Source organism: Megascapheus bottae, chromosome 8 (assembly GCF_031878675.1).
Source record: "Megascapheus bottae isolate mThoBot1 chromosome 8, mThoBot2.hap1, whole genome shotgun sequence".
Lineage (NCBI taxonomy): Eukaryota > Metazoa > Chordata > Mammalia > Rodentia > Geomyidae > Megascapheus > Megascapheus bottae.
This window is the reverse complement of record NC_143516.1, coordinates 11,398,869-11,422,461: the sequence shown is the minus strand read 5'-3', so window position 1 is coordinate 11,422,461 and position 23,593 is coordinate 11,398,869. Positions and strand designations below refer to the sequence as shown.

Sequence of the window (23,593 nt, the reverse complement as noted above, 5' to 3'; positions counted from 1 at the left end):
TGCCGGGCGCCGCGCCGCCATATTGTGTGACAGTATTTTGATTTGGACTGGGCTGGCGGAGCCGGGGCGAGAGCGAGCGAGCGATCCGAGGGAGCGAGCGAGAGCCGGGGGGGTGGGGGGAGGGCGGCCGAGCGCGAGGGGGTGGGGGCAGAGGAGGCCGGGAGGCCGTGCGAGCCGGAGCCCGGGAGTCGGGGCCGCGACGACGCCGCCCAGCCGTCGCGTTTGATCCAGCAGCGGCCGCCGGCGGGGCGACCCAGCCCGACCCCCTCCCCTCCCCCTCGGCCACGAGCGGCGGCGGCGGCGGCGGCCGGAGGGAGTTGGCGGCGGCCGATCGGAGCGCGCGGAGCGGGGAGGGAGGGCGGGCTGAGGTGTCCCCCCTGCCGGGTGGAATCGAAGGCGGCAACGGCGCTGGCGGCGGCCGTGGTGGCGGAGGCGGCGGCGGCGACGACGGTGGAGACGGCTGCCCTAGAGGGAGAGGCGGCGGCGGCCGAGGAGGAGGAGGAGGAGGAGGAGGAGGAGGGGGAAGCGGCGGCGGCAGCGAAGGGTAAGCGGACGGCGTGCCGGGCCTCGGCGGGGTCCCCAGCCCGGCTCTCCCCTCCGCCCCCCGCACCTCCCCTCGGGGTCGGGGGACGGACTCTGCCGAGTCGCGGGGCCCCCCAGTGGGGGCGTCCGCGCCTTCCTCGCCCTCTCCCCGCCTCCCCCCTCGTTTTCGCCCCTGCCCTGCCCGCGGCGGCGAGGCCGAAGGAGGCCCCCCAAGTCCTCCCGACCGGGTGGGGGTGGGGAGCACCGGGCCTGGCCTGGGCCCCGGGGCGTCCTGCGCTGGGGGAGGGGGTGCCGGGGGGGCGGTGCGCGCCCCTGGCTCCCGACCCGCCCCCACCCCCGCGTGGGAGCGGGGCTGGCGGGGGGGAGGGGGAGAGGGGGGCGGAAAATTGGGGAGCCGGGGTGGGCACGCCGACGACTCAGTGGGGAGAAGACAGTGGAAAGTGTCTTCAGGGGTCCGATTTGGGGGTTCTCTGCACCCGTGCTTGAAAAATGAGGAGCAAGCCCCCGCTGCGGCGAGGCGGCCCCGCGGGGTTCGCGGACCGGGCCCCCCTCCCCCGGCGCTCCCCCGCGGCCTGCTGACAGGTGACAGGTGGATCTCCCCGCGTGGGGCCGATGCTCGGGAGCGGCGGCGGCGGCGGCCGTGTGCGTGTGTATTTATTTATGTGTTTGGCCACGTTTCATTCCATATATAGTATATTTGAGATGGGAGGTTTCCCCTCCCAAGCCCGCTTCACGGCGCTGGAGAAATTCTTCAAATGTTTCCGATAAGAAGAGGGGTTTCCAGGAGCGTGGGGCGTGCGCCTGCGGGTGTGGGTGGGGGGTTCAGTTGTCCCTTCCCCAGACTCGCCGTCGTGCCTGGTGAAATTGAGGTGCTCGAGGCTGAGGCGCAGCCCCCGTGCCTTCCGTGCCTCGACGCCTCAGCCAGGTCCTGAGCACCGAGGTCCTCTCCACGGCGGCAGCGAAGCGGAGGTTTTGCATCCATTTTGTCCTGTTTCAGTGAAATTTGTCAAGTGCTCAGTGGTAGCGCCAGGTTGATTGACACTTCATGAAGGGAATTCAGGTCTCTCTTCACGTACGCAAAGGAAACACTGCAGTTTCAGAGTTGGTGGGCATGCAATGAAATTTCTGCTTTCAGTTTTTATTTACTGCTTGCCACACTCTTGGTACAGTAGCAGAGATTTAATACCTTCTCAAAATACTCTTAAATTCATGAACCTCACTATTGACTTTTTAGCTTGATTTGGGAACTTTCAATTTCGAAAGCGTAGTAGTTTGTCATAAAGGAAGATTTAGCTTTTCATTTGATTGTATGCTTTTAACTCGTCCCTTTACTTAGAAACCACAGTGTGAATTGTCCAGATGTGAGCTACAGACTAAATTAGTGTCCAGTTTAGTAGGGATCTTAAGAAAATGTATGTGGAATTAATATGTTGAATGGTGGCACCCTCCCTGTGTTAACAGGAAATAGAACAAAAATTCCAGTGATTCAGAACTTATGTTCCCCCCTTAAGTCTAACTAGTGTCTGATAAACGTTGCTTTAAGTTTTAAATCTAAAACTGAAAGATGAATATGCCAATTCTATCAATAGCATTTTCACTAAATGTGCTGCATTTCATTTTTCTCTTGGCTTCATGAAGTAACTTTTCTTGAGTTTAAAAGTATGCTCCAAAGAGCACATACAATACCACAGTTCAGACCTTAGTGAACTCTTTAAAGTAGAAACTGCTTTTGTAACTCATTAATTAGTGGATGAGGTGACCAGAAGTTCAAATGACACATGGGTCCTGAAAAACAAATTGGAACTTAGAATCAGACCAGTGCCTCTCTCTTGATTTTTTTTTTCTTTAGTGGAAAGAAGTGCTTGCCTTTGGTTAAGAATATTGTTAAGCCTTGGCTTCAGTTATTACATCCAAATGAAGAAAACTGGGATGGGAGTTTGGCCTAGTGGTAGGGTGCTTGCCTAGCATGCAGGAAGACCCAGGTTTGATTTCTCAGTACCACATACATAGAAAAAAAGCCACAAGTGGTGCTGAGGCTCAAATGATAGAGCTCTGGCCTTGAGAAAGCCCAAGGATAGTGCTCAGTTCCTGAGTTCAAGCCTAGGACTGGCCAAAAAAAAAAAAAAATGAAAACTGTCTAAACTCTGTATAGTTACCTTGAACTGTAACTATGTCAGTGTCAAGTATTAGTTCATTTTGTTAGTAATACATTACACTTGGATGAATATCTTAATTGATTGGTCAGTGTCTTTACAGAAATAAAACTCTGTCCTACTACTCTAACTTGGTCTGTAAGGAAAATTCTTATCCCAAAGTACTGTTTAGAATGAAATGCATTTATCCGTAAACCCTAGTGCATTTTGAAAAACACGAATAAATTGTAGGTTCTATGACAGCCAGAAGAGTCCTTGAAAATGTCTGAATTTTTTATAACTACATACACAGATTAAATGAAAATCAATATACATAATTTTTGACTGTAGATTTTTTAAATTAAAGTTCCTGTAGTTTTGATAATCTTTATATCATATAAGTTTATAGATTAAAATAATTTTAAAATACTTAATTCCATTATATCACTCCTTGGCTGGGTTGCCATGACCCATAGGACAGTAGTAGCACTTTTGTTTCTTTTATTCCATCTGAATCTTAAATTAAGACTTTTTAATGGATTATAAAACAATAGAAGCGAGTGTGAAGATTGAGCAACACAGTAATGAAGAGGTAAGGAATAAGATGCTAGTAGAGGCTTTGGTGAACATTTTTAGCCAGCTAGAAATGTAGATATGTAGGGAGTGGTGGCTGCCAAGCATTTATGACCATGCTGAACTATACAAGGAGGTACATTCTGAACCTTTTGATATTCTTTGACTATATAGGTCATTTTATTTAAAATCCTCTGTATTAAGATGGTAACAAATTTGGAGCCATTGCAATTATGAAAATTAAATGTATGTATGTTCATATTCATTTGCCTCTGGTTTATTTCCAGAATACTTAGACCTTAAACATTTTTTTCCTAATGATTCTGATCCTTAAAAAGTTACTGGCTTACATAGAAAGTTAGAATTTCTTAGTAAGTTACAATTCCTACTGAAGCTTTCAGGTATGGTACCTTCTAGACTGTGGTTACTCACTAAACTTGACTCATTTTGATAACTAGAGTCTTAGATTAAGGAGGAAGGGCTGTCTTTTGTTTCCTAAAACAGCCTGTTTTGTAGTTAAGTTGTAGTATACATTCTGCCTTCTAGTTAAAAAAAAAAAGAAGAGAGAGAGAGAGTGCCAAAATAATGGTCATAAACTCCTAGGGTGAACTGGTGACTTTCAGATATTTATTGACTCATTTTACAGAATATACTTACTTTCTCTGACTCATTTTACAGAATATACTTTCTCATTTTCTAATTCTTTTAAAAGAAGTGAACACAGTGAGAAGTGCCATCAACAAGTGGATGTTTCAGAAGAATAGCCAGATTAGAATTGCTAAAGTTTCAACAAACATAGATGTTAATATCAGTACAAGATCTTTTTGGAAATTTTTAAGGTTCTGACACTTAAAATATATTTGTTCAAAAATGAATTTACCGAAACCTCTGTACCTACTGATGATGGTAAATGAGGCTTTGCCAGATGTGGCCTTTTGATTTACCTCATTCATTTTTATATGTTCGTTTTGACAGAGCCAGTCTTGATATCTAGCCCAGCCTGATCTTGTACTCGGGATGATAAGTCTCAGTCTCTTAAGTGTTGAGATTAAGGCATATACCAACTTTTCTAACTACCTCAGTTCTTTTTTTTTCTTTTTTTCTTTTTTTTTTTTTGCCAGTCCTGGGGTCTGAACTCAAACCCTGGGCACCATCCTTAGGCTTTCTCAAGGCTAGTGCTCTGCCACTTGAGCCACAGTGCCACTTTCGGCTTTTTCTGTGGATGTGGTGCCCAGGTATTGAACCCAAGGCTTTGTGCATGTTAGGCAAGCACTCTATCACTAGGCCACACTCCCAGCCCCTAAATTCTTTTTTTTTTTTTTTTTTTTTAAAAAAAACCTTGATTCCTTTTTTTCTCTTCTTTTGCCTGTCTTGGGGCTTGAACCTTAGGTCCTGGGTTCTGTCTCTAAGCTTTTGCTCAAGTCTAATGCTCTACCACTTGAGCCACAGCTCAACTTCTAGCTTTTTTGTTTGGTTAGTGAAGGTAAGTTTCATGGACTTTCTTGCTGGCTTCAAACCTCACTCTTCTGATCTCAGCCTCCTGAGTAGCTAGGATTACAGATGTGAGCTACCACTAGTGCCTGGGTTTCATTAATTTTAATATAAAACTTTAATAGGAAATTCTGTTGTCTTTCTTATCATCTAGTTCAGTATTTATTGTTAATAGTATCCTGCATAAAGAGAAAGCAATTGATAAATATTGGATTCCTACTGTGTAAAGCTTTCATTCATTTCACAAATATTAAGGAATCACTGTGTGCTGGAGACTGTCTCAGATGTCAGAGATGTGGTATTGAATAAAACAAAATATTTCTGTTATCCTTTGTATTTTAATGTAGAAGACATACTAATGAGTAAAATGTAGTATAACAAGAGAAAAAATGGAAAAAAATAAAGCAGAAGAGGGGTGTTTGGTAAATGAATATTGTTCAGCTTTTTAAAACTACATAATGAATACTATTCTTTTTTTGTTATTGTATTGTTTTGGTGCTGGAGATTGAACCCTGCTTGGAGCTTGCAAGGCAGGTGCTGTGCCATTTGAGCTACCCCTCCCATAAAGGGTAGAGTCCCATGAGTTGTTATTCTTGATTTCAAAAGCAAAATATTGAGGGGCCAAGAGTTTGGCCTAGCAATAAAGGGTTTACCTAGCATGGATAGAGACCCAGGTTCGATTCCTCAAGACCACATACATAGAAAAGCCCAAAGTGGTGCTGTGGCTCAAGTGGCAGAGCACTAACCTTGAGGAAAAACCCAAGGACAGTGCTCAGGCCCTGAGTTCAAGCCCCAGGACTGGCACACACATACACCACTAAAGCAAGATATTGATTCAATGTAATTTTTTCTTTGACTAGGAAAACACTTGATAACCTGGGACCAAGATATTTATAATTCAGATGGCAGAGTTTCAGTTAATAAGGATATCCTATTAATAGTTCGGAAAGCTTTTTTGGACTCAGAAAATTTTGGAATTTACTGAGCTAGTTTAAATCCTTGTTTTGCCACTTACTAGGTTTACAACTATATTTGGGGCCAGTTACATTCTCTCAGCTTTTCTGAATTGTTTTCTAATCTGTAAAATGCATTTCATAATGTCTGTAAAAATTGTTGGGCAACTCAACTATTCATTTAATGCAGATTACATTATATATAGTAGCAGCTCAACAAGTTGCAACGTTTTTGTTTATTGCCTGTCTGAAATTTTATAAAATAAGCATGGTTGTTGATGATCCAAGAAGCTCTTATAACACTTTATGGACATTGTTTAATGTGTGTTTCATCTTGCCTCCTAAAACTATCTTGCCTGATAGCACAAGATTAATGTACAACTCTTAACTTAGAGTCACTGGAACTTTCTGCAGTTTGTGTGTGTTATATAGTTAATGTAATATCAGTTCAGCCTGTTCTGGTGAAGGAACACTGTGGCTTCAAATAGGTTGATAAACTGATTCTAAGCATTTTGACAGGAAAACAAATATAATATAAAATTCTAATTCAGGTAAATACTTACAAAACATTTAATGTAGTGTCTGGCGCGTAGTATTTAGGAAATGTTCTCAGTTGTCATATTTTTCCCATTTGCTGTACATAAGGTATTTCAGAGAATTTACAAGTATTAAGGAAAAATTTACAAGGATGAAAAAAAATGAATGAGCTTTTGATGCAAGATCACAATAGCTATTCAGGCTAAATAATTTTAATTTTTAAATCATGATTTCTGAATTAACCTTATCAAGAATGGATCCTGTTTTCTTTTCCTGATAGTTTTTATCCAGTTTACTAGGTGCTTCAGTTGTAGTCTGAAGTGTTGTATGTCTTAAGTGTTAAATAATATGTAGTTGTAGGGGTTTTTTTTTTGTTGTTGTTTTGGGCATATCACCCTGTTTGGAAGTGTATTCAGCATGAAAGGGTAGGGACTGCACTGAATCTCTAGCTTTAAAACAAATGATAATGCTGTTTTCTGATTGCTATTTTAAAAAAATCTAGCCAGGAGCAAGGAGTTTGGCATAGTGGTAGAGTGCCTGCCTAGCATGCATGAAGACCCGGGTTCGATTCCTCGGTACCACCATACATAGAAAAAACAGAATTGGTGCGGTGGCTCAGGTAGAGCGCTAGCCTTGAGGAAATCCCAAGGACAGTGCTCAGGCCCTGAGCTCAAGCCCAGGACTGGCAAAAAAAAAAAAAAAAAAGAAAGAAAGAAAAAAAAAAGTCCTAAAAACTGAAAAAAAATGTCAGTTGTTTGAAGCTAGTACTGTTCATTAAGCTGTTCTTAAGATGCTGTTGACTTACATGGAAAGGATTAGTCACTCTCTACCCAACCCACTGGTGCTAGGGATCAGACCCAAGGTCCTGAATGGTGCAGGGCGAACACTCTGCCTCTAAGCTACATCCTCAGTCCTTAGTTTGAGATAGGGTCTCTGACTAATCTTCAACTTGTGATCTTCCTGCTGCAGCCTCCTAGTAGCTAGGATTAAAGGCATGCATCACCATGTTCAACAGAATACAGTCCTTTTTAAAAGAAGAGTAGAAAAATGATCAGTCGTGCATAATTATGTGCTCTTAACTAACTTACTAATCACGTTTCTTTTATCCCTTTAAGGCAGTTTCTGTGAAACATCGATTTTTGCTGGATCCATTTTATGTATAATAAACTGGCTCAGATGTTTACTTCCATTCCTATAATGTGGAAAATCATCCCACCTACTGTCCTACCCACTTTAACAGTAACTATTCCTCAGAAGTTGAAATTTTAGCACTAGTTAGCTTTTTCCTTTTCTGCTGCAAGTTTTTCTTTACCTCATCAATAATTTATATACCACTGGAAATAAGTACTACTGCAAGATGGTAGTTTGAGTGGCTTCAGAAACAAAAGTCTGATTTACATACAGACAGGTACAGCAGAGGAAAGCAGAATAAAGTAAGAAGTTGTGGTCATTCAATTGCTTCCTTACAGAAAATAATACTTTTGTTTCATTTACAAGTAAGAGCAAATCTAGTAATGCCAGTGCTTCTACTAGAAATCACAGAAGCCAAATGATTAACTGGTGTCTAGAAAGGCCCTGTAAAGAGAGAGGAGGAAGCAAGAGTAAAAAAAAAAAGTTAGAGATTTTGGTAGAAATCTATGAATATTAATTATTTATAGAATTGAAAATTCTTATATCTAGTATGTTAATTACTTTGATCTGAATTATTAAATAATACTATTGAGTCTTTAAGGTTTGACTCTAGATTTATTTACATTAAGAAAATTACATCTAGCCTTTCATACCTTGATGTTAACCTTTTAGCATCAACAAAATTAGGAGTCTCATAAGCTTACTTGCTGTCAGATTATTGGCCACACATCCAAAGATGCTGCCTGATGCAGCTGTCGAGACAATGCCAGTTCCCTGGAGTGGTTTTTCTACTTTCATCAAGTAGAGAATACTTGCTAATACAAATAAAAATTTCAACTCAGCAACTTGACCTTGCAACCCATTGATTCCCCACCAGGTACATTTTGACTAGGCAAAGAAATCACCAAAAACAATAACTCTAACATGAATTTAGAGATAGATTTTTAATTCTTAGCAACTGAAGGAATATTACTTTGGATTTTTAGTTGGTATCTTAGCTTGTCAGATTGTCACTCTCCAACAATTAAATATCTTAATCTTATTTGGAGGCCAATTTGGTATCAGAAGAAAAACTCAGATTAGTGTACATTCAAGTGTGAGTTTAATTGCTAACTGTATTCATGTGGATATGTCACGCAAACTTTAGCTAATGAGTATGGTAATATCTACTTTATGTGGTAGAGTTTTAACCACATTTTCTTCATTGCTTGTGTTAGATGTAGCACAGTATTTACCTAGAATCTAGTGGCACTAATTAAGTAGCACTCAAAATGTAAAAGAGATTTTGTGCTAGCTTTGTGGGGCCAGGGGCGGAATGCAGTACTTTATGTATGCTAGGGTCTTCCTCTGAGCCATACTCACAGCCCATCCTGTGCTTTGGGGGACAGTGTTCTTTACATCTATCTTTTTCATATTGGCTTCCTTTAAAATAAAGCAAGGTGAATTCTTGTTGTAGTTGTATTCATTACATAATTAATTGACAATTCTATAGCTTTAATGATAGGAAATAATTTCATAGTGAAATTTTGCTTTACTAGGTTTTTTTCTTCAGCGTCTCTGCTTTCTTGGTTTTACAAATAGAATGAAAGGAATAATCTCTATATTGTTTTGCCTATTGTGATGCCTAAGCGCGGGGGTAAAGTAAATACTTTCCTTTGCTGGTTCTTTTAAAGATGAAGTCTCACTGGAATAGAACTTTGATCTTGATTTCCTGCTTCTGAATAGTACCTGGTGCAAAATAGCATTTTTTAGTATCATAAAATAAGCATACAGGATATTAATGTTTTGCATTTTCTTACCTCTTCTTGTGGACAAAGCAATGGATCTATAATCTGTACTTATGTCAAAAAGGCATTTGATGATTGGCAAGAATTTGAAAACCCCTCAAATATGAAGTTAAATGTAGTAATATAAAATTTATGCCACTTTATCCATTTAAAGATTTAAATTGCTAGCCTTTTTTTTAGTTATTTCAATAGAACTTTCTGTGTATATATTTCACATTTATAAGGGAAACTGCTCATTTATACTTCTGTGTGTGTGTATGTGTGTGTGGTTTTTACTGGATTAACTGTGTCTATCACTTGGATTTTTGTCTTAATCTGTTGAGTGAGCTGGTTTGATTATTGTACAGTGATCTACTCTACTAGTATTAAATGCAGCTTGCGGAGATTAATATTTAATATTAATCATATAATTCTATTAATTACTGAATTTCAGAACTCTTTCTGATTTGACTATGAATAACATTATTTCTGTTGAAATAGAAATTAAATTCCTTTTGAAATAGTTAAAAACAGACTACATTTTCTTAAAAATATTTACAGTATTCTGTAGTTTATATATATATATATGTGTGTGTGTCATCTCTTATCTTAGAGATTGATAACTCTTTAATCCTATGTCCAGTTTTGTTTTGTTTATTGCCATTTCTGGGGCTTGAATTTAGTGTCTGGGCACTGTCCCTGACCTGCTTTTGCTCAAGGCTAGCACTCTACCATTTGAGCCACAGCACCACTTCTGGCTTTTTCTGTATATGTGGTACTGAGGAATCAACCCTAGGATTTCATGCATGCTAAAAAACAGTTTGTAACTTGGTAAATGGGCATCTGCTCTTCTTCACTTAAACAGATATGTAATCAACCACAGTTACATAGGTACTAGAAGTGAAAAAAATGTGCTCAAATGAATGTCTAAAAGATCAAGGTCAAATAATAGTGTCTGGTAATATAGGTATTGTATATTTGAATTGAGGGTAACTTGCTATTTACTCTTGTAATGAGCATGTAGCAGAATTGTATTTGATTAACATACTGTTTGCCATTTTAATGATGACTTCCTAGGAAGTGGAAAAATAAGCAAATGGAAGGGGGGATTTCAAAAGAAAATTTTTACTTCTACATATGGCAATTCTGCTTTTATATATTAAAAAAAGAAAAAGCACTGACACATGCTGGTTAGGTTGAGAATTCCTAACTAGAGTGATTGGTTGACTTGAAGTGAGACATCTTTATTCTCTTCATGAGATTTTCCTCTCAAGAATAATGACATGTTTCTGAAGGATGACTGTCCAGTGACATTGCTATGGTTCTGAAAGTGGAACCTTTTGGGGGAAAATAGCTAGTTCATGGGAATTGAACTGGTGATATTAGCCAAAGCAAGCTTTCTAATCAGCTCTTCAACTTTTATATAAAATATGGCATAATTGAAAGAATAAAAATGGACTGGGAGATTGGCCTAGTGGCAGAGTGCTTGCCTAGCATGCACAAAGATCCAGGTTTGATTTCTCAGTACCACATACACAGAAAAAAGCTGGAAATGGAAATGGTATTGTGGCTCAAGTGGTAGTAGCACTAGCCTTGAAAAAGCCCAAGAACAGTGCTCAGGTCCAGAGCTCAAGCTCAGGACCAAAAATAAAAAAATAAAAAGACACTCCAAAAAGTTTCCTGGCACCTCTGTGTAGAATAGCTGCCCACCCAAGAAACTCTCCATTACTTTTTTTTTTTCTCATGTCTTAAATCTTATTATTCAAACTAATTTAGTAGTCTTGAATTCATAGAATGTGCCAGGTACTTGATAAAAAAGGAAGTCGAACAGATTAATAAGACACAGTTGTCGTTCTGGATTCATGTTTAGAAATGAATGATATACTATAATAAATACTGTGACAATTAAAGTAGGGTCCATGGAAGGGATTATCTGATTCAGTAAGAGATTTTATTTTTAGAGATAAAACAGGAAAATCATACTAAGAAAGATAACGATCTGGACTGGGAGTTTGGCCTAGAGGTAAAGTGTTCGCCTAGCATGCACAAAGATTCTGGTTCTATTCCTTGGTACCACATATATAGAAAAAAAGCTGGAAGTGGTGCTCAAGTGGTAGAGCTCTAACCTTGAGAAAGCCCAGGGACATTGATCAGGCCCTGAGCCCAAGCCCAGGACTGGTCAAAAAAAGAAGAAAGGAGGAAGAGGAGGAGGAGGAGGAGAGACAACAGTCTGAGTTTATGTTAGGCAAAGAAGAAATCTGGTTGTGGGATAGATGGATAGGTAGAGAGGTCATTTTGGACAAGAAAAGACAGCAGCCAAAAGTTCAGTAATTGTGAGGAGTTCCATGGTATATGCATTAGGCTCCTTATTAGTAGGAAGTGAGAGGAAAATTAGAGAGAGCATGAAGGTGCTTATATACTCTTAAAGTTTTACTTCATCCTATCAGTGATGGAAAGCAAATACTTAGATCAGCATTCTAGAAAGACTCCAGCTGCAGTAAGGAAATCAGATTATGACCATTTTTTGGAGAGTTGAAAAGAATCTGAATTAAAGCTTATAATGGGATAAATAAGATGAGTAGGTGAGGGAGTTGAGAAAGGAATAGAGTGTGATATTCACCAATCCAAAACAGACCAAACGAATAACAAATGAGGAAGCCATTTGAATTTTATTAAGTTTGTTTTGTTTTTCAGTAGTACTGGTCTTTCAGTTTAGATCCTTGGGCTTTCCTAGGCAGTTCTCTGCCACTTGAGCCATCAGCCTTTTGGTGCTTAAACTTTAAGCCTTGTGGGGCTTAAACTTGGCCTAGGCATGCTGTCTCTTAGCCTTTTTGTGCTCAAGGCTAGTGATTTACCACTTGAACCAAAGCACCAGTTCCTTTATAGTTATTTTGTTCAGGTAAGGTCTTTAAATGGAAGGAGATGGGAAAGCTTTTTCTATTTTTTTTCTTCCTGCTGATACTGGAGCTTGCACTCAGGACCTGGCACTATCACGTGGCTTTTTTGCTAATTAATCGGAAATAGAATTTTACGGACTTTCCTTCCCCAGGCTAGCTTTGAACAACAGTCCTCAGATATCACCATCCTGAGAGCCTAGCATTACAGGAATGAGCCCCACAAGGGCCTGTTTTCTGATTAAGTGGCATTTGAATAAGTGCCTCAATGAAGTTGTAAAAGGAACTTTACAAATAGAAGAGCAGAACACACAGACTTCTAGATGGGAGCCTGCTTGCCATTTTCTGGGAACAAGGAGGCAGTTCAGCATAATTGAGAGAGAGAGGGAAGAAGACAGATGAGATACAAGGGAATGTGTAAAATCTCATATAGGGATTTTACTTTTCGGTAGGAGTTGAGATTTTATTCAGCATGAGACAGGAAGTTAAGAAGTGTTCTAAGATATAACAGATTACACTTCTCCTTGTTTCTTAGAACTTAACATACTTATTGGTGTTTGTGTTTAGCATTGTCACCGGTTTCTACAGTCAGGCTGTAGAATTGTTTTCTCATCACAAAGAAATTCCTTTGTCTTATCCTTTTGTAATCTTACTGTTCCCCATAGCCTTAAAAACCCCTGGCAAGCTCCAATCTGTTCTCTGTTACTGTAATTTTTTGTATGTACAGCAGGTACTGGACTTGACCTTCGGGGACTTGAGTTTTCACTTAGCTTTTTTTTTTTTTAAAGATTTTATTGACATTGATTTTTACATCATATTTCAAATGTCATGTTTAACAGACAAGTATTCAAGAATTGATTATATACAATCACTGGCACATAGATTTTAGAACATAATTAAAATTAAGCTGAGGGTTTGTATGTCATAGATATCAATCTATAAATATAGCATATTATGTCTATAGCGTATATATCCCATCATATATTTTTATGTCTGTGTAGTTATGTTTATATCTCCAAGACCATGTCCATAACCTTGGGTACCCAAATATTGAGTCATTGCTCTTGTACTATTTGGACCTAATATCCACTTATTAAGGATATCATGTGCCTTTTATTCCTTTGGTCTTGACTTACTTAACGTGATTCACTCTAATTTCACCTACTTCCCAGTGAATGCCATTATTTTATCTTTTCTGTTGTCACTTAGCTTTTTTTATTCAAGGCTCTAGCACTTGAGCTACAGCTCTATTTCCATCTTTTTGGTGGTTAGTTGGAGTTTGGAGTCTCAGGGACTTTTCTGCCAAGGCTGGTGTTGAGCTGCAGTCCTCGGTTCTCAGCTTCCTGAGTAAGTTAGGATTATAGATGTGAGCCACCAAGCCCACCTTGTTACTACAATTTTATCACCTTGAGAATGTTATATACATGAATTTCTACATTATGGTTTTGTTGTGGGTCTTGGGCCTTGAACTCTGGGCCTGGGCTCTTCAGCTCAAGACTATCACCCTAACCCTTTTGAGCCATAGTGCCACTTCCAGCTTTCTAGTGATTAATTAGACATAAAAGTCTCATGGGCTGGCTTTGAACTGTGATCCTCAGATCTCAGCCTCCTGAGTGGCTAGGATTACAGGCATGAGCCACCACCCGTGGCATTATGTTGTTTTTGTAATTCACTTTTTATTTGCCCTACATAATGCACTTTATTTAGTCAAATTGTTGCATATGTCAGTAGTTTATAACTGGTTAATATTGAGAAGTATATTATTGAATGCAGTTCAATAATTTGAAAGACTTTGTGGTCTCTATTTTGGGGCTACAAAATAAAAGCTGCTGAACAGTTTTACCTGTGAAAATATATGATCTCTACAGGATAAGTGGTGAGAAGTATAGTTAGACTGTATGACAAATGGCCAGACTGCCCTAGAAGCCATACTATTTTATATTCCAGCAGCAATATGTGAAAAATATGAGAATTCCAGTGTCTTCATCCACACCACACTTGGTACTGTCAGTAACCGGTGAATGTCATCTATTAAGATTAGTTTTTATTTCCCTAATGATGTCTAATGATGCTAAACACATGTTTGCCCCCTTTTCTGTCTTTCCTTCAGGTCTGTTCAAGTCCTTTGACTGTATTTTAATTGCATTGTTTTCTTTTGTTGAGTTTAGTGAGTTCTTTATGCGTTATAGATCCAAATCCCTTATTGTGTATGTTGAGTTACAAATAGTTTCTCCTAGCATCCTGCTCCTCTTTCTGTATCCTCTAAACTGTATCTTTGGCTGAACAAAAATTTTAATTTCAATGAAATTTGCTTTTTTAAAAAATCTGGTTACCATTTATTTTAGTTATTCTTTTAAGATTGTGCCTTGCAACTGCACAGTAGTAATCCTACTACTCAGTAATCCTAGCTACTCAGAAGGCTGAGATCTGAGGAACAAGGTTCAAAGCCAGCCCAGGCACAAAAGAACCTGAGAATCTTATCTCCAATTAACCTCTAGAAAACGGGGAAGTAGGGCTTAGCTCAAGAGTAGAGTGGTAGCCTTGAGCTGAAGAGCTCAGGGACAACACCCAGGCTCTGGGATAGGGTGATAGCCTTGAGCTAAACTGCTCAGGGACAGCACCCAGGCCGAATTCAAGCCCCATGACACACCCCCTCTCCCCCCTACACACACAAAGATTGTGCCTTTCTTGTCAATTCTTACAACACTTCACCTCACTTTAGGTGCCAGAGATTTTTCTCCTAACATTTTCCTTAAATGTCTATAGCTTGTGTATATAGATCAGTGATCTATTTTAACTTAATTTTTATGTAATGTTGAGGAGGCTTTGTGCCTATGGATAGTCTTTGTTCCAGCATCACTTATTGAAAAGACAGCACTTCGTTAAATTGCTTTTGCAGTTTTGTCAAAAATCCTAAAGACCATAATTTTAGGGTCTATTTCTGAATTCTGTGTTCTTTATTCATCTTTGTGTCTGTCCCTCCACTAATGCCTTACTATTTCAAATGCTGTAACTAGACTAAGTCTTAAAATATGGTGAAATTTCTCTGACTTTATTCTTTTACAGAATTGTTTTTGCTATTCTAGTTCCTTTCTGTAGGGCCATTTAGAATCTATTATATATATATGAAGTTTTATATATATATATGAATTTTTGGTAAGAATTCATTAGATCTGCAATTCATTTTGGGAAAAATTTTTATTTTATCAAATCTTTCAGTCCATGAACATGATGTGTTTCTCCATTTTGTTTACATTTTTCATTTCTTTCATGAGCAAGTTTTGGTTTACAGCATACAACTCCTATGTTAGATTCATACCTAAATTATTTTAAGTGGCTGTTATAGTCTTGATTTTAATTACACATTGTTCCCTGTTAGCATATGTCAACATAGTTGATTTCTGTGGTTGGGCCTTATATTCTGAGACTTTGCGATTTTTTTTTTTTTTTTTTTTTGCCGGTTGTGGGGCTTGAACTCTGAACCTGAGTGCTGTTCCTGAACTCTTCAGCTCAAGACTAGTGCTCTTCAACTTAAGCCACAGCACCCCTTCCAGTTTCCTGGTGGTTAGCTGGAGATAAGAGTCTCACAGACTTCCTTCCTGGGCTGGCTTTGAACCTCGATCCTCAGAGCTCAGCCTCCTGAGTAGCTAGAATTACAGGTGTGAGCCACCAGCACTCAGCTTTAATACAGGTTCCGTTTTCTACTGTGTCTAAGTATAGGCAGTTTTAATTCTCTTTTTCTAAACATTTTATTTCCTTTTTTTTCATTAGCCTACTCTGACCAGCACTTTCAGGATTATGTTTAGTAGAAATGATTAGAGCAAACAAGCTTGATTTTAAGGGAAAGCATTCAATCTTTCATCATTAAATATTTGTTGACTGCAGAGTTTGTATAAATGCTGCATGTCAGGTTACTAGGAACTGTTTCCTCCCCTCCCCCCCCCACTTCTCCCCTTCTCTCTCTTGTGTACACACACATGTGCTCGCATACACACCAGTGCTTCAGCTTATCAGGGCCTCAAGCACTCACTCTGGCTTTTTGGCAGGTGATTGGGAGGTAAGGGTCTTGGGAATTTGACTGTCTTTGAACTACCACCCTCAGATCTTAGCCTTTTGAGTAGCTAGGAAAGCCACCAGTGCTTCATTAACTTCCCTTTTTAAATATTTACTGTATGAGCATTATACCCAGGGAATGAAACAAAAGATGTGAGCAGAGAGACCGTTTTAGAAATTACTGTAATAATCATAAGGAGAGGTAGTAGTGGTTGGCATCTGGTAGTAACAGGAAAGGGTTCAATGGGATGGATTTTGAACCTGTTCAAAACCTGTGTGAGCAGAAATTGCTGGTTGATTTGGATGTAAGACATAAAGAATTTAAGGATGACTCCTAAGCAGTTGTAAGTATGGAGTTGCTGTTGGATGAGGTGGGGAGTGGGGAGGGAAGAGTGGTAAAGTAGCAAGCTTTGACTGTGCTAAGCAATCAGTAGCTTGTTTTTAGACACATTAGTTTCGTCAGTTGTGGGACTTCCCTGAGCTTTTCAGGTCAAGGCTACTGCCCTACTCCTTTAGCCACAGTGCCACTTCCGGTTTTCTGGTGGCTACTTGGAGATAAGAGTCTTACTGACTTTAGTGCCCGAGCTGGCTTTGAACCACGATCCTCAGATCTCAGCCTCCTGGGTAGCTAGGATTACAGGCATGAGCCACCACTCCTGGCTTGACACATTAACTCTGAAGTGCCATTTAGATGCATAACTGGTGATATCAAGTAGGGGATTTCATACATGAAATGGAGTTTAGGCAAGATAATCAAATTGAAATAGAAACTTTTAATTATTCAGTTTTGAGTACCAAGAAGTCATAGTATTTATTGAAAACTATACACATAGCTCTTTTTTCTTTACTTAAGGATTTGTTAGCAAAAACTTGGATTACTTAGTATGTTGAGAACTTGATAAAAATTTGAATTGGTTTTATATGTCCTCAGACTATTGAGTATCTGATATTAAGGACACAGTAATTTGAGGGACAGATTCTGGAAATATGTTATTCTTTAATCATACATATTTGATATGATATACTTGTATATTTCTAACAGTTATATTTAACCCTATTGTAAAACTTACCACATTATAATTAATCTCTTTTACTTTTCAATGATTTTTTTTAATAAATGTAAGTTGGTACAGTGCCTTAGCATATGAGGTTTTATTAGATATTTGTAAGTGAATGAGCACAGACTACCACAGTTTAAAGCTAATAGACTTGCTTGGCTTTAAAGTAAATGAGTTTGAGATTACAGAGTACAGGTTTGGTTGAGTATCCCTTGGAGACCCCCCTCTTTCCCCCCCCCTTTTTTTTGTTGGTCATGGGGCTTGAACTATGGGCCTGGGCATTGTTCCTGAGCTCTTCAGCTCAAGGCTACCACCCTACTCCTTGAGCTACAGCCCCACTTCCTTTTTTCTGCTGATGAATTGGAGATAAGAATCTCACATTCTTTAGTGCCCAAACTGGCTTTGAACTGGAATCCTCAGATCTCAGCCTCCTGAGTAGCTAGGATTACAGGCATGAGCCACCTCAGTCGACCTCTTGGTTTCAAATAAGCATGTCAGTGTTAAAGAAAGCACACCTGTATAATAGCATCACTAAGCTTAAATCAGTTAGGCATACTGTGTGCCAAACAAACTTTATAACCACATCTTCATTTGGCTTTTTTGATGCCATTCTTTCTTACACTTTAACTTTTTTTTTTAACTATTGTAAGTGTTTTATCCTCAAGTAACTTCTAACCTGTCCTTTTTCCCATTATTTCCTAGGTCATTGTCAGCAACTTCTATTGAAATTCAATATCCATTATAATTTCATAAAAATTTCTTATCTCTCTTGTGGAGGAAAATAGATAATCCATCCAGACAGCTAGTGAGTTTGTTATCATTGGAAATACCGCTTCAAAATACTAATAAAAGCCAACCAGTAAGGTTGCTGTCATTGTGATGATTCAGGTAACAACCTGAACTAGAATATTAGGTGGAAATAGAAAATTGAGGATGTGGGAAGGGAGTCGGTGGAGGGAAATGGGGACAAAAACATGAGAAGAGGTATCAATGTTTGTGAAGTAATGCACCTTCTATCTAGCTAATACAATGTAACCCTTCTATTAATTACAATAAAAGAATTTTTTTAAAAAAAAAAGGGATGCATACAAGAGACTTCTGAGATTGACTAGTGAACTTTGCCATTGGTTAAATATGGAAAGTAAACCACTGGAGACATGGCTCTGATATTTCTAGTTTCATAACCATGCCATTGGTAATTAAGAGAATTACATAATTAGGTGGGAGGCAATTTAGTGTTAAACAACTTAGGTTGGTGGCAGAGTATTGTCAGAATGTTACTATATTTATTCCAATTCAACTTTGTCTTTTCCCCCCCCTCTAAATTCCTTGCTATTAGTCTAAGAAATTCTCTTTAGGAAAAAATCATTTCCCACATTAAGCCATGAAAAAACCATGAACAACTATAGGGCTTGATGTATGCAGAGTACAGTTCCTTGTTTTTAGCTCACATAACCATGTTTTGATCTCCTTCGAATAAGCATGTCACTGTCATTGTTGCCTCACCCTGCTGTCATCAGTATTTCAATAGATAAACTTGACTGTGAAATTAGTGGGACAGCTTTTGTAGAAAGCTCTGTTAGAAACACAAGTAATTGAGTTTTTATGATTCAAATGTTAATCATGGGGTAAAGTACCAACTACTTCCCTAATACAATGGAAAATTCCCTCCAATCTGCATTTATAGAGAAATCTTGTTTGGCTGCTTTAAAATATACACATTACATAGATATTTTTAGCTCCAAATTGATTTCTTTATAATATTTCAATAGGGACTCTTACACACACAAATCTCTACTTTGTGTACTAAATCTTTTCTGGAAGACAGAAATAGCTTTCTGTGTCAGAGCTTCCAAGTGAATCAGGAACCCTAGGTTCTAGTCCAAAGCCTGGCATTCAGTTAGTTGTGTGAGAAATGAATCCTTATATTCTAGAACACTGTCTGGCCCAAGGTGTATATACTTACCAGTTTAGGAATGAATGAATCCTTTTCATATTTTCATACCTTTTTTTTGCCTTGAATTCTGGGCCTGGGCACTGTCCTTGAACTTTCTCAAGGCTAAAGCTCTACCACTTGAGCCCACAGCACCATTTCTGGCTTTTTTTCTACGTATGTAGTACCGAGGAATTGAACCTGGGTCTTTGTGCATGCTAGGCAAGTACTCTGCCACTAGGCCAAACTCCTTGCCCTTATTCTTTAGTACTCCTTCCCTGTTTATTACTCAAGATTCATTGCTGCCCCATAAGTAGGTTCCTAGGTTTTTGATACGTAAAGGGATATATGTTCTTAGAGGTGAACTTTATAAGCTTAATTTATGATGTCTGTTTTAGCTGCTAATTGGGATTTTTGGCTTTCCTCATACATTTTCAGGTATTTGAAGTTGCCAAATAAGTGATCTTCTAATGTTTATTGAGAGCACTTTACTCACTGTGCGCTTTATGTGCTGTGTTATGCGCTGTCAAAATTCTGTATCTAATCACCTAATCCATGTCCCCAAAGAAGTGAAACTTTAAGAGAATATATTAAATGTTGAACCATAAAGTGTTGATTCATAGGAACATTAGTAATTAGTAGTTGTAAGGATAGAGTCCATGTGGACTGAAACTGGAGGCTAAGGTTCAAGAAGGAATTGAAAGTGGAGCTGGTCTTAAAGAACAGTTACAGCTTTCACTCCTAAGTAAGGACAGTAAAATATGGCAAAGAACAGAGGCCAATGTGTTGAAACAAGCCTGACCGAATTCCTAAGGGTATATGGACTAATGGGAAATAAAATAAGGTGTGCTTAATATTAATAGAAGGGTTTTAATCCAGACTACATGACCCTAAAGAGATATGAGGAGAGAATTCAGAGAGTTACATGTGTTTGGATGAAAAAAAGAAATTATTTTGTTAACTTCACTGAACTTGAGCATTTTTCTCTGTTACAGTTTTAAGCAACAGACCACAATGTAGTATGTGTGTGTGTGTGTGTGTGTGCGCGCGTGCATGTGCGTTTGTATGTATATATATGTGCGCATGTGTATACACATATATGCACACACGTGCTTTTATTTCTGGTCCTGAGGTTTGATCTCAGGGCCTGGGCATTCTCCCTGAGCTTTTTTTTTTTTTTTTTTGCTTAACGCTAGTGTGCCACCAATGACCACATGAGCCACCGCTTCACTTGTGGCTTTTTGTTTGTTTGTTTGTTTGTTTTGGACAATTGGGGGGAGATAAGAGTCTCAGGGACTTTCCTACCAGGACTGGCTTCAAACTGTGATCCTCAGATCTCAGCCTCCTGATAGATAGGATTATAGGTATGAGCCACTAGTGTCTGGTTTGTGTCTTTGTTAGTAATGAAAAGTAATTAGTTAGACTGGGAATGTGGCTTAGTGGTAGAGTGCTTGCCTAGCATGCATGAAGCCCTAGGTTTCATTTCTTGGTACCACATACATCGAAAAAGCCAGTGGTGCTGTGGCTCAAGTGGTAGAGCGCTAGCCTTGAGAAATCTCAAGGACAGTGCTCAGACCCTAAGTTCAAGCACCGGGACTGGCAGAGAGAGAGGCGGAGGAGGGAGGGGGGGGGGAGAAAATCACACTGATGGGTTTTAGCAGACTTGGTAAGTAGGACCAGAACATAGTAAATTTATGCAAGCTAGGGTGAGTTTCATGTTCTGAATGCTGGAGCAGCTGCTTCTGCCTTGTAGATGAGGTCAAAAGACATCAACTTAGGTAACAAATATCATGAATACTGGTGCTATTTTGTAACAAAAGCTGAAATCTAGATAACTAATTCAGGGATATATATATAGGATCCAAGAAGATTTTAACTTTATTACCTTGCTGCACTTATGTGTGTGTGTGTGTGTGTGTGTGTGTGTGTGTGTGTGTGTGTGTGTGTGTTCCCTTGCAATGGTCCTTAAATAAAAGCCTATGAGGTAGTAAAGGGAAATCCTCCTGATATTTTTTCTATCTGAAAAATGGACCAATTTAATCTTACCATCTCTCCATTTTGAAGAAACTATTTTGAAATACAATGTGGTAGTGAATACATTTAAAGTGACTAAGGAAATCATTTTTAAAAAATGCCTTGTGGCTTGTGATGCTTGGTCTATTACTTGGTAATGCCAGAGAAGGTGTAATCTGATCTTTGAGCCATATTTGGTAAATAATAATTTTGTGTGGAACTCACTGTTCTATCATCAGTAAGAGGAAAATTATTGCCTATATTTAAGGCTTTTCTTTTCCTTCTAAGACTTTCCTGACTTAAAAAACCAAATTAGATTACGTTTTTAAGAAAGCTCTGTATTACAAATTTGTAACTTTTTTAAGTGAGATTTGTGTTGATATAATATGTGCCATCTTTACGTGCTTTCTGTACTACAGCTACATGTCATTACAGTCTAGTGACATGAATGATAGTTTGCCACTCAATAGAAAGGAATCTTATGCAGAAAGTTTAAAGTCAAGACCATATTAAAACCAGATTTGAACCTAAGTCTTTTCCAGAATTCTTTTCCATGAAACTGGCCATCAAGAAAAAAAAATGAAAAGTACACAAAACTATTTTTACTTTTTGTTGTTATGTCAACTTACTAGAAATACAGAGAGTCAAGTTCTCTGCAGCTTTGTCTTCACTATTTTTTTGTCCTGTTAGAATTCTCACATTCAACAGCTGCAGAAATTGAATTTATTTTGATTGCTATGAGATCTGTTTCTTAGAAAAACTCCAAAGTATGCCAGCCTACCCACTATAAGGACATAATTTCCAGATCCTAGAAATACAATTCTTAGTATTAATAGTCTACTTTTAATATCCTGTGACTTTTGTAATCTTTGTCATTTTTGCCTTTACATATTTAGTTTTTGTTTTTCTATATAAAAAAATTAATTGTCTCTTGATAATAGAAAAAGGTAATCGCCAACAAAGTTCAGGACCAGTTGTTTTTAGAAATTGGAAATTGCAATTTTAGTTCATACCCTAGATGTTTCTAAAGCATTTCTCAAGAAACCCCCTAGAACTGATCATAGGAAATTAGGGGAGCAGGTAAAAGTTGATACGAAATACTGAAAGGTAAGAGCCCTTAGATGAAAGATACTCCTTTTAGTATCTAGAATTGAGAGTCCCAACTGCAGTTGGATAAATTAAGAGAATGCCTTACTACAAAACTTCCTCTGGTAACTTGTATTTTAAGAAGCTCTTTTCCCACTTCAAAATATTTTATGTTGGAGACTTTAGGAACTACCTCACTGCTATTAGATTTCATAATGTTATCTGGTCAGTTTTCTTATTCTGCCTACCTTTAGTTTACTCTAGTTTCTCTTCTGCTTTCAAGGCTCCAGACCCAGTTCCTGGACCTGCCCTGGAAAAGAAGTATCCAGTAGAGATGAGCTCACTGCAGTTACTTAATTAAAAATTTGTAAGCTGCAAAAATGGCAATGGGCCAACAAGAACAGCTACAATTTGAATTTTTCTATTTCCAGGTATGGTAAAGTCCAAGGCACCAGTCAAGCTTAGCCTGTGTAACTGCCTTACTATGAATTCTATAACAACCGTGACTTTACTTTCAAAACTTACAGTCCCTGTGCTTTAAAATACAGTAACATCCCTAACATCGAGGTAACATGCAGCTAGTATTGACTTTAACATAACTTGCCTGTGTATTTTTTAATTTAACTTGTTTGCTAGTAGTAGCAAACTAATGCAAAAAATCTTTCTTAAGAAAAATAAATTTGAAATGCTCTTGTTAAGCCCTGTAAAAATGTGCTACAAGCACTGTGATCCTCATTGAAAAGTAAACATTGACAACAGTAAACTCCTTTAATAGGTTCACATGAGGCAAGTTAATATCGGGAAATAAATAGAACAAGTTCTCCCCTAATACACTCACCCATTTGCAATTACTGATACCTTCACATAAAGAGTTAATGCATTTCTCAATAATTGGAAATCATAGGTAATGTAAGTATATAGCTAATATTTGCTAATTTTTAAACTTGGTTCTTAAGAGAAGCCAGATAGGAACAACATGTAAGTATTGGAATTGTCCTGAAATGTAACAAAACTAAAAGCTGGGGTTTGCTAATGCTATAGGTTTTAACCAAGACAAACTACTCATAAATGGTTACAGTTAGCTTTTATGGTTGTTAATTACTTTTACCAATTTGTATACGTTTAGAAAAAAAATCTGTAAAAGGTAACTTACTGAGTAGATAGCTATGTATATCTTTTCATTTTAAAATTTAACTCACCTAAATTTGAACAGAGGAATTTTATGAATTAGACATTTTTAACAGGTTGATCCTAACTGTGTATGTTAACAGTTGATCTTAATATTCTAGCACCTATCTAACCCCTTCCAGTGCAAATGCATAATGTGTTTAATGTCAGGCAGTTTGTTAACATTAGGTCATTGATTATTGTTTGTTTGGAAGTGAAAGAAATATATCTCATTGATGTTAAATTAGAACCTAGAAAAGGAG

At 38.6% G+C, this 23,593-nt stretch overlaps 1 protein-coding gene across 3 annotated transcripts in view; it reads left to right on the top strand.

The window, feature by feature from the left end:
- Positions 1 to 457: 457 nt before the first annotated feature.
- The window catches only part of Tab2 (TGF-beta activated kinase 1 (MAP3K7) binding protein 2), a 59,429-nt gene continuing 36,293 nt past the window's right edge, over positions 458 to 23,593 (top strand). The window contains exons 1-2 of one of the 3 annotated variants that reach the window (XM_090337980.1): positions 530 to 544; positions 22,447 to 22,594. The gene's annotated coding sequence lies outside the window, so the exon portion shown is untranslated. Of the gene's footprint in view, positions 545 to 22,428; positions 22,595 to 23,593 lie in introns of those variants that run through there. The other 2 variants (XM_090337983.1, XM_090337981.1) reach the window with 2 other exon arrangements.